Raw genomic sequence first — 12804 nt, 5'->3', positions numbered from 1 at the left:
GAACTTGAAAACACAAAGGCATAAAGATGCTTGCACCTTATGTTCATTGCAGCATTATACACAATAGCCAAGACTTGAAAGCAACCTAGGTGCCCATCTAGGGATGAATGGAATGCTGCTCAGCCATAAGAAATGATGAAATCCGGCCATTTGTGACAACATGGATGGACCTTGAGGGTATTATGCTGAGTGAAATAAGTCAGAGGGAGAAAGTCAAATACCATATGATCTCAGTCATAAGTAGAAGATAAAAACGACGACAAACAAACACATAGCACTGGAGATTGGACTGTTGGTTACCATAGGGGAAGGGGGATGGGGGAGGGCAAAAGGGGTGATTAGGCTCACATGTGAGGGGATGGACTATAATTAGTTTTCAGGTGGTGAACATGATGTAATCTACACAGAATTCAAAATATATTATATGTACATCTGAAAATAAACAAATAAATGAATAAAATAATAATGACAAACAAACACATAACAATGTAGAATGGATTGGTGGTTACCTGGGGGAAGCGGGGGGAGGGCAAAAGGGGTGATTAGGCTCGCATGTGAGGGGATGGACTATAATTAGTTTTTCGGGTGGTGAACATGATGTAATCTACACAGAATTCGAAATATATTATGATGTACATTCAAAAGCTAAAAAAAATAAAGTGTAATTAGAAGCAAAAAAATAAAAAAATAAATGCATTGCATTAAAAAAATAAAGTTATAAATTTAAGAATGATATTAATTGCTTAATATCGTAAAGTGTTCTTCACCCACCATTTGCAATCAGTATGGATGCAATGCTAATTCATGAGTACCCCAGAACTACATGTTGGAATGTGAAAAGAAACGAGAAAATAGACTGTTATCACTACGGGGAAAATAAGAATCTGTTACATTCTTGCTCAATGAGAGGAAGAGTTTAGCAACTTAGTCAATTTGTCTTTTCACTTACCTAAGACCTCCTACCAATCCAATCTCCTCTGCACTGCAAACCTATGTCCATCCCTGACATTGGCAGCGGGATAATCTACAAACCCTCACGGAGTTCAGACACCGTCACCTTCTGGTTCAAGCGTATAGGGAAAGAAATGTGGAGAAGTTTCCCAAGGCCTGATTTATGTTAGTGATGAGAACGAGTATCTGGGGTTATGCGTTGCACTGGGTCAGTACAGATCTCTGTATCCTGAGGAAGAGAGGTGCCTGTGTATTGTTTATTAAATTTATTTGTTTGCATGTGTAATATGTGGAAAGTCTATTGCTCAGTACCAAGGATCATAATGTCTTTATACGTCACCTGCTTCCCTTCTTCCTAGAAACATCCTGCCTTATAAATGCCTGTGGATCCTTTAGAGCTTATTCAAATATTAATTTCCTAGGAAGCCTTCCTCAAGACTCAGACAAGGTCAGTTTGTTCAGTTTACCAGTCAGCATATTTTAAGCTGCTCATTGCAACAGGAAAAGGCCCCAAATCTCAGAGGCTTTACATAAAGAAAACATTTCTCAGTCACTCAAGCTCTACTGCAAGATAAATGTCCCTTCTCTTGACTCACTATCATCCGGCAGCCACAGCTCCAAGGTCACTGCAGAAGAAGAAGAGAGAGAGAGGAGTTAGGCTGATTCTTATTTGCTCCAACCCAGAAATGACTGGCATTACTTCCACTCTCAATCTGTTGGTCAAAACTAGCTTCACTTCCTAAGTCCAAAGTAGGTTGAAATACGCAAAAGGACTCATAGATAACTACTGAGAACTAATTCAGGCAATCTGTTTTTTCAAGTATCTCTGTTCTTTCCTTTCCAACCAAACAACAGTCTCTTCCTTGTCTGAGAGAAACCACTCAAAGCCCCGTCCTATCAATGCATGCATCTGAGCATCTATGATTTCTAAATGATGCACAGTGACCTCTCCATTACCTCTGGAATTTTCTTCTTTCAGTCAAAAGAGGTGTAAGAAAATAAATTATTCCCCTCCCTCCCCACAAGACCTAAGACATGCTCAAAATAAAATGGTGAAACATGGACTGGAAAACTGCAATAATCACTTTATTTGAAAAGGGACAATGTGGAAGATATAGCAACTACTGGTCCTTAGGCATTCTAAAATCCCATTGGGGAGGTATTATAAAGGTCTGCTACCCTTGGAGTGTGGGGGAATTCATTAATTAGGATCCAATCTGTTCCACAGAGTAGCTCCATTGTCCTTCCTTTATTTCTTTTGTGGCTGTACATGAAGTGGGTTTTGGGGAACATGCCCTCCTTGAGTACTGTTCAGCTTTACAGCCTATTTCCTTCCAAAAAGTGTAAATGCTTAAATAATGTTTTAAAGCTTATAAAGTCAAAGATTTTTTAAAATACATGTTTGTGATTTCTTTGGCAATGTGATTCACTCAACAATTTTGTGAGCTTTTATCCATTGCTTCCCATAACTTTCATGTGCTATTGAATGCACTCAAGTTCCTTTCCTAAGAAAAAGTCTCAAATATCAATCCTTTGCTTCCTTGCCTCTGTGCTCACATCTTACCCTAATGCTGCCTTCTCTGAGGCTATTAGGTTTGCATGAGAAGACCAAATTCTTAATCAGACCTCTGCTCTGAGTCACTTGATCCAACTGAGAGATTTCAGCATCTGCCACACCTTAAGTTTGATTTTTCTTTTGAAGCACTTTAATTTAACTGAGTCATTTTTAATGACCAATTTTAATCATTTCTGTTTTCTTTTGGTTTAAATATAAAAAACAAACAAAATTATTCTTTCCTGAATTATTTTCCTTTCATACCAAACACAGACAAAAAGTGTTGTTTCATTACTAATCTTATTTTTTCCAAGTTATTACCCATATTTGCTTCTAAGGATATTTCAATTAATAATTTCCCTACAGTTTTTGCTGCTTCATTTTATATCTTCTAGCATCAGTTTCTTTCCCACTTAGTACCCTCAAAAATATGTTTTTCAAAAGCAACACCCCATTTCAATATAGTAGTTTCTATCTTAGGTTAGGGAAAATTGAATTTGGTTTACATGATCATTTTCTATTGTGTATCTGTGTCATTCGGAACACACGGCCTCCAAGGTCCCTACAGTAGAGAAAGATAAATAGGCATACCGTGTCAGCCCCACAGAGACACACATCATATCTACTTACTGTCCATTGACTGTATCTGTGGCCTGGTCCCAAAATAGTTACAAAGGATGCTGTGAAATGTAAAGGAATCTCTTATAATCCAGGGCACATGCACATCGACTATTCACATTACTATCTACGTTACAATTTCATATCCCAGTATTCTTTGAGCAGATTTGTTTTCCTTCTCATGCACACTGACCTATCTCAGTCTCAGCACCCTCTGCCCCGCTGCCCCCAACATCCAACAAGTCATGTCCAGAAGCCAGGTGTTAATTCCCAGTTCCATCTCTCAAAACTATCTGGGTGAAAAAGTTAGAAATTTCTTTTCAGGAATAAACATGCAGTTACAGACAAACAGTCTCTGCCTTGGGTTATTTAAGATTCACTAGTAAAATCCCCGTCTGATAACACTCAAGCCAAGTTCACAAAACAAAAGAGCAAACAAACAAATTAACACAGAGAAAGCTCTCAAATAGCCCTCTTTCCCTGTGAGTTATGGGGTGGGGTAGGCGTAGAGCTGGCTGTAAAATGTTTTTTTCAATATATGTCTTGCTTGACTGTTTTCCTCAGTTTGGGAAATATTTTAATTTATTTGCATAAATATTGAACGCATACACACACATAATTAAGTTTACATAAATATATATTTTAATTTTTGTACTTTTAAAAAATCTTTTTAGTCTCTTTCCTCTTTATTCTCCACCTCCATACACAACAGTTTTCCTTCATACCCATAAATCCATATAAAAACCCAACATATTTTTTATCTGTCCTCCTATAACTACACACTTGTGCATATGCATGTGTTACTACACATATGAATGGGTTTTTTGGTTACCATATTATAAAATTATATGATATCTATCTACCTGTATTATATATATATATTCAACACGTTTTCATGGATTAAACTTCTTTGAGAAATGCAGCTCTTGCATATTCTTTTTAATGGCTGCATGGTGTTCTTGGTTAAATGTCTTCATTTATTTAGATATTTCTTATTTGCACATTACCTAGATGTTTTAGTTTTTGCAACTGTGACAATTCCTGCAATAAATGTGTCCTTATGACCATTATGCTTTTATTTCTGTGAGAAAGACTCCCAGGAGTAGGATTGCTGAGCCAAAGAGTATATGTATTTTTAATTTTAATAGATATTACCAAATTGCTTTCCAAACACGAAATTGGAACAATATACTTATTCCTTTCCAAATAGTATATTGTAACAATATACATATCTACCAGTAATTTATGAAATTACTCTTTTTCCCATATCCAGCATAATAGATCTGGATTTAATTACGGTGCCTTTGTAATAAGATGCTAATATCTACTAGGACAAATGTACCTCACAGTTTTTCTTTTTTACATTTTTCATATTAGCTTCCAGCTAGAATTTTTAAAAAAATATTGTAAACCCTTAAGATTGTATAACTTCTATGACAATTTGGGAGAAATTGATATTTTTATTTTGTGAAATCTTTCCATCCAAATATGTGGCACATTTTTCTATTTTGTTGACATTTTCTATTATGTCTTTCAATATGATTTGATTGCTTTATTTATATGGGTCCTGTACTTTTCTGGTGGACAATGTTTCTAAGTATTTTATTATTATTGTATCTCTTGTGGAAAAAAATTGTTTCCCAATTCTATTTCTAGGCATGTGTTGCTATCCTACAGAACTATTGATTTACGTGTTTATAGCTTTTGTCAACTTCTAGCTTAGCAAAACTCCATCAAAAAAACCTGTTGAGCAAACAAAGCTTTGTTGAATTTACTGAAAGAGGAAAGAAAAATATCTTGGCAGAATCTTAACAGCCACTCAAAAAGGGAAAGTAGAGAATGATGGGGTTTTTAGGGTCTGACTGGGTAATGGATTTTAAGATAAATCCTGCAAGGTTGGAAATGACTTGGGATCGGCAAGTGTGTAAGACATAATAGCTTTAGATTAATGGGCATAGTGAGAGGAAGTCTTGAACCAAGTTTTGATCAACAGGCTTTTATGTTAGTCTTGGTAATTCAGGTGTTTTAGTTGATTGACACTTAATCCTCAGGGCACAATATTTCATAGAGCAAGACTAATATATCTTCCATTTTTCTCAGTCTTAACACAATGACAGGAATGTATCCTGGTGCTTGTAGTTTTTATCACAGGGGAAAAATTACATTAGTTTAAACTCTCAGCCCCTCCTCACTTTCAGTTACTTGTCAGCCCAGGATGGAGATTACAACATCATTGTCTGTGTACATAATTAACTTAAATCTTCATTGCTTTTTGATGTGTTGTGGGTGTATGAAAAGGCTCTGGTGGTAGTTTTTCCAACATGTATTAGTGTCAGTTTTTTTTGTTTATTTTTCTTGAAGATCATTTGTTGGGTTACTTGAAGGGACAATATCCATGCAGCAATAGTTTAGATGTTGGAGATGTCACATGTGAGCACAGCAACGTAGAATAATACTAAGAGAAGGATATGATTCAGAGTTTATGGTCATATTTTAAGCAGGAGCTAAGAATACTCAAGCTCTATTTCTGTAAAAGTGTGGCTACAAAGAACCACTCCTAGGGAAAGTTGCCAAGTATTGTTATTATTGAGACGGAAACGTTCATATGTATGTTTGATGAGGGTTTTATTTTTCTGGACATCCAAGCCATTCTTTTATTTGTCACCTAAAAAGCACTTAGCGCTTGATTCCAATTACACAGAAAATTGTCTTTCTTATCACAACAAACTAGCATTAGAGGAAGCTGGTTGTCATCCAAAGGAATGTAAGGATAAACAATAATTTTATTGGATGTATATTTTACTCAAAAGACACATACAAATTTTTGAAAATAGTACCAAAACCAAAATTAAAGGTAAGAAACTTATAAGCATCATAGATGAGAAGTTTGAGTGTCTGTTAGTAATCCAGATCTTTCAGTCAGTGAAGAGGAAAGAAGATAATTATGAAAGGAAAGAACAAATGTAAGCAGGTTAAAGCATGACAATCTGTGCCTCTAATCATTTGGAGCTTGTTTTCTGGATCTGATATAGAAGCTGTCTCCTTTATGCAGTCACCATCTTGGTCAGTCTTCTTAGATAAAGGTTATGTCACCTCAAAAACTGACTGGGAACTTCTTAAATTTTAGAGACCTGGCCTGAGGCCTCTCACTAAGACAGATTTTCAAGATTTAAAGATGTCTTTAAATCTCATCAACTGTGAAATAGAGAGCTAAGTTTTAAGACTATAAAGTTTCCTTGTTGCTTTAGTTGTTGACAACTTCTGGTAATATCTTTTACATTGAGGCTCAGTGCACATATTTTCTGATGTTTCATCCAGAAGATGAAATCTCCTGAACCAAAATCAGAATTGTAAGGTTGGAATCCTCTCTTGAGGTGTAGCACAAAATTAATTTATAATGATACATTCAATGATTACTCTGAGAGTATATAACATTATAAGAAGTGGAGACACTGAAAATCTTCAGGCTTTCTTGAATTATATTTATGTGATGGGGATTTAATGTACTTGAAAAGTGATTTGGAAGCTAATAATCTAGAAATACATCGTTTGGTAGGTTTTTAGAACCAATCTTTGAATACGAAAACAAATACGATTTTGAGATGTGCACAATCATTGAAAATATATTAATTTATATTTATTCATAATTAACTAAGGACAACTAAAATTCCTTTAGGGGGGAAGCTTTTTATCTCAAATAGGATCAACTAAAGAGATCTCACAGTAGTATTGAGTTAACTAAAAATCGAATAAGGCCAAAGAAGCCTGATTATTTCTGTTAGCTTCGTTTTATAGGGAGAAGGAGCAGACTCTCATGTTACCTGGTGAATGTTCCAGGGAGCTGAAAATAAGTTAGTTTGCAAGGACTTTTGACAGTTTGGTTTGTTTTGGAATTTGAGACCTGAATTGGGAAGACAAAAATACCAAGAGAGGTTGTAAGAAGAGACAAATATTAACAAAGTTATAGCATCTAAGACAAGAAGGGGTTATAGACAATATTTTGAAAATATACAACAATAAATAACAATAAATATTAGAAATCATTCTTTTTAAAAACTAAGGAAATTTTATCAAAATTACATCAAAAATTTCAGAGAATTAAGTAAATATTTTGGTAATACAAAGAATCTTGTTATCTAGACACACAATAATTTGGTCATTTTGCAGAAAGAAAACATCGATTCCAAATTGCTTTTATATATCTTCCATGTAGTAATACTTGGTAAATTATTCATAAATCTCCTTCATGAATAACTCCATTAATATTGACTCTCTTTTATAAAACTTCAACACAATTCACTTTTATCCTTTATATTCACAATTCACAGGTCTAATCAAACTAGGGAATCCAAGTATACCTTCCTTAGATTTTTTACATTTTTAGTGTGATCTCAAATATTCCTTTTGTTATATTTTAAAATTCTTTATAAATATTTCATGTTAATTTATATGTAATGTACAAATGAATGATAAAATTAAAGCTGGCTTTCACTTTTGGAATTAAATTATAATTAAGTTTACCATCATGTAAAATAAAACTGTATGCATGTAAAAAATCCCTTGGGAAAAAAATGCAAACCATACTTTATATGGTTGGTTACACGTTTACATTTCCAGAATAATTTCAGATAATTATCTACTTGATGGAAAGCTGGTGAACTTACATTTGTGCATAAGATACAACTGAGGAAAGAAATGAAGATCTAGCTATTTTGGTAATTTGTTCCTCATAGAACATATTTTATATCACTTTAACAAATTATGAAGTGATTATTGTGTGTGCATGCACACATATTCTTTTAATTATAGTCTTTTTTTTTAAAGATTTTATTTTTTTCCTTTTTCTCCCCAAAGCCCCCCGGTACATAGTTGTATATTCTTCGTTGTGGGCCCTTCTACTTGTGGCATGTGGGATGCTGCCTCAGCGTGATTTGATGAGCAGTGCCATGTCTGCGCCCAGGATTCGAACCAACGAAACACAGGGCCACCTGCAGTGGAGCACACGAACTTAACCACTCGGCCACGGGGCCAGCCCCTAATTATAGTCTTTTTATAAAAATAAGAAAAATGGTAATTTTAACTATATTTAGTCAATGATATGTGTGTATTTTTCTAACTTAGAAATTTTATACTTATCCAAGGAACACATTAATTAACTTTGATTTAATATTAATCTAAGTTCTTAAAGTTGATCAAAATCTGGAAATTATAATTTAAGCCAAGATATCAATTCTGTATGATTTTTTGCATTATGGGCTATCATAAGAAAAAATGTCATAAACCATTTAAAATATGTTGACTATTACATTTTAACTTAATTAAACATCATTTTATATTTTGTAATTTAAACAATTTATGGAAATAAGATAACTTACTATATAGAATTATGGGCCCATAGAAATAATGTTGGAAATTAAAACATTTTGAATTATGATAAATTAAATTCAGATCTTGTGTTAACTAAAATATATTGTAACATTATTTTCCCCTTGTGATAAAATTAGGGAGAATATATAGACTTATTTTTAATCCAAAATAAATGATTCGTCCCATGGAAATTCTATTTCTTATGAATATTGTATGAACTCCTTTTGATATCGATAAAATATCTTTATTCATGTATAAAAATAGTACTTTTTCAAAGCTCTAATTGTTATAGCTTTTCTTCTTATCAAAGGACCAAGACTTTTTACCCAAACTCACAGTTGTGCCAACTACACAAAGTCATGAAAATAGTTTTACTTTCTATACATTTTAGATATTCTTAAAAATGTACATGATTAGATATTTCTAAAGAGCAAATGAATATCTAAGAACAACTTTATGCTCAACTATAAAGAGCAAATATATTTCATCAGTATTTAATAATGAGTATGATTAAAAAGCTAGTACTTATGAATCTAATAAGTTTGAATGTAAAGAATAGAGTTGTTGTCTATGTTAACTGAAGTGCACTATCTTTTAGAGATTGAACAGAGAGAATGACTCAACTACGGTTTCCTTTCTCCTTGTTATATGGTGAATTCCTCTATTGTACTTTTGTGTATGGTTCATTTCCTGTACAAATATTTTTTAAACATCTATGATAAGAAAAAGGAAAAATAATTACTTTAATTAGATTAATTAGACTTTTTTATATTTCTAGAAAAATTACACAGATTTGTAAGTTTCTTTTCTTCCTCCTTTTATTTATTTTTCATTTTTTGCTATAGTTAACTTTATGGGCAGAAACCTGAATATTTATAGTTCAAGGGAAGAGGCTACTGAATAGAGGAAAAGGAATTTAAAAATATAAGTGAGAGAGAGAACAACAAAGCAAGATCATTGTGGTGGTAGGCATGAGAAAGTATCAGAACAAGACAAACACTAAACTTATGGAGAAAGAGAGATGAAAGGTTTTTACTGGTAGGATGATAAAAGAAGTTATATAGAAGTATTGAGGTTGAAGTAAAAAGAATTAAGATCTCATGGAACTCAGTTCTGCCATATGCATAAAGAAATTGTGATTAAATTGTAGTCTTGAAAAACTTGATGAAAAAATGCTGAAGAATCAGAATAAGTGAGGTATGAATCAACTAAAAATTAGAAATTTATGATTCAACAAACTGATTATAAAGTTTATGTGGAAAAGCAAAAGAACCAGAATAGCCAAAAAACAATATTGGAGAAGAACAAAGTTGGAGGGCTGACACTACCTGATTTCTAGAATGACTATAAAGGTACAATAATGAAGATAGTGTGGTATTAGCTAAAGAATAGACAAGTAGGTCAGTGGAACAGAATAGAAAGCCCAGACATAGGCCAACACAAATATAGTCAACTGATCTTTGAAAAAGGAGAAAAGGCAATATGATTGAGAATAGATAGTCTTTTCAACAAATGGTGCTGGAACAACAGGACATCCACATGCCAAAAAAAAAATGGATATAGACACAGAACTTATACTCTTTACAAAAATCAACTCAAAATGAATTAAAGACTGTGGGGGCCTGGAATCGGCCACCCCAAGATATGTCTCTTTGGCATGAGGATTATTTGCAGCTGGTTACTTTTAATAAAAGCAACTCTGAGGAGTGGAGTTTGCTTGCCATTTGTTGGGAAACATTTACATTTGAAAGGGAACTCTCCATCTGTAAAGTTGCCTGCCTCTCTGTACCAGGAAGAGCAGGATGACCTTATCTCTAGAAACTCTTAATCAATGCCAAAGGCAAGGACTTAAATCTGCATTTGTTTACTGTACTTGTGTGGTAATCTCCTATGATGGACTCCCCCTCCACCCCCAATATCCTCCTTTGTCGTTAGCTGAAGATGATATTTAAGGTGGGGGCTTCAGCCATTTTGGTGAGTTGCTCAGCTTGCCTGAGCCTCTCCCATGTATACATGTTATAAAGCTTTGTTTAATTTTCTCCTGCTATTCTGTCTCATGTGAATTTAATTTGTTCTCCAGCCAGACGAACCCAGAGAGAGTAGAGGAAATGTCTTCCTCCCCTACAAGACCTAAATGGAAAATATAAAACTATATTACTCTTAGAAGATAAAATAGGAGAAAATCTAGAAGACTTTTAGGAGGGAAGACATGACTTTTTATATACAATACCAAAGGCAGGATCCGTGAAAGAAGTAATTGATAAGCTGGACTTCACTAAAATTAAAAATTTCCTCTCTGCTAAAGACACTGTCAAGATAATGAAAAGACAGACTGGGAGAAAATATTTGCAAAAGCCATATCTGATAAAGGACTGTTATGCAAAATATACCAAGAGTACTTAAAACTCAACAATAAGAAAGCAAACAACCAGTTAAAAAGTGAGCCAGAGATCTTAACAGACAACTCACCAAAGAAGATATACAGATGGCAAATAAGTCTATGAAAAGATGCTCCACATCATATGTCATCAGGGAGATGCAGATTAAAACAAGGAGATATCACTACAAACTTATTAGAATGACTGAAATTCAGAACACTGGCAACGCCAAATGCTGTGAGGATGCAGAGCAACAGGAACTCTCATTCTTTGTTGGTGGAAATGCCAAATGGTACAACCACTTTAGAAAATAGATTGACAGTTTCTTGCAAAACTAAACATACTCTTACCATATGATCCAACAATCATGCTCCTTGGTATTTACTCAAAGGAGCTGAAAACATATGTCCACACAAAAACCTGCCCATGGATGTTTATAGCAGCTTTATTCATAATTGCCAAAACTTGGAAGCAACCAAGATATCTTTCACCAGGTGAATAGATAAATAAACCATGGTATAGCCAAACAATGGAAGATTATTTGGCGCTAAAAAGAAATGAGCTACCAAGCCATGAAAAGACCTGGAGGATTGTTAAATGCATATTACTAAGTGAAAGAAGCCAATCTGAAATGGCTATATACTGTGTGATTCCAACTATAAGATATTCTGGAAAAGGCAAAACTATGGAGATAGTAAAAAGATCAGTGCTTGCCAAGATTTAGGGATGAGAGGAAGATGAATAAATGGAGCACAAAGGATTTTGAGGGCAGTGAAAGTACTTTGTAAAATGCTGTAATGCTAGATACATGCCATTACAAATTTATCGAAACCCATAGAATGTGCAACAGGAAGAGTGAAACCTAATATAAATTATGGAATCTGGGTGACAACAATGTGCCAATGTAAGTGCATCAATTGTAACAAATGTACCACTCTGGTGAGGGATGTTGATAATGAAGGAGGCTGTGCGTGTGTGAGGGCAGAAGGTATCTGGGAAATCTCTGTACCTTTCACTCACTTTGCTATGAACCTAAAACTGCTATAATTAATAAACAAATTTAAAATTAAATTACTGAGTCCTAGAGAGGACCCTACGATGATTGAAGAACATTGTAGACCAGGTCCTAATCCCTAGAGCCCATGAATATGTTTCCTTCTATGGCAAAAGGGACTTTACAGATGTGATTAAAGTTAAAGACCTTTAGATGGGCAGACTACACTGGGTTATCCAGGTGTGCATAATGTAATCACATGGGTCCTTACAAGTGGAGAACTTTTCCTGACCGGAGTCAGGTGGAGATGTGACAGTGGAAGAATGGTCACAGAGATGCAACATTGCTGACTTTGAGGATGGAGAATGGGGGCCAGGAGCAAGGAATATAAGCAGCCTTTAAAAAGTGGAAAAGGAAAGGAAACGCATTCTCTCCTAGTGCCTGCAGAAAGGAACACAGCTCTGCGGACTTCTTGATTTTAGCCCAGTGAGAACTAGGTTGGTTTCTAATCTATATAATTTAAGATAATAAATTTGTATCGTTTAATACACTAAATTTTTGGTAATTTGTTATGGCAGCAATAGAAAACTAATACAGGTATGAAGTGGTAGTTGATCTACCAACTGTCTTCCCTTTGTCAGATTTTGGATCAAATTTCAGGATTCTGGAACAGAATGAAAGTGTTTTCCTCAAACACGAGGCTTTGCAAACTAACTGCAGCAGAAGAAAAAGGCTGACTCTCTAGCTGACCGTGGAAAACTCTCTGTTTCTTGCCTCTGTAGTTCTGTGATGGTTGTCAAAGTGCTGTGGATACTTATCCTTGGAAAATAATTGTAGCTCTGTCTCTTTGTTTCTATAATGTTTTAGGATCAGCTCAAAATTTGTTTTAATTTTCCTGTCTTGAGCAGAATGTTCTACTTGAGTAGAAGCTTCAGAGTGAC

Source organism: Equus przewalskii, chromosome 2 (assembly GCF_037783145.1).
Source record: "Equus przewalskii isolate Varuska chromosome 2, EquPr2, whole genome shotgun sequence".
Taxonomy (NCBI): Eukaryota; Metazoa; Chordata; class Mammalia; order Perissodactyla; family Equidae; genus Equus; species Equus przewalskii.
The sequence above is the reverse complement of the archived record's forward strand: the minus strand, read 5'-3'. Positions refer to the sequence as shown.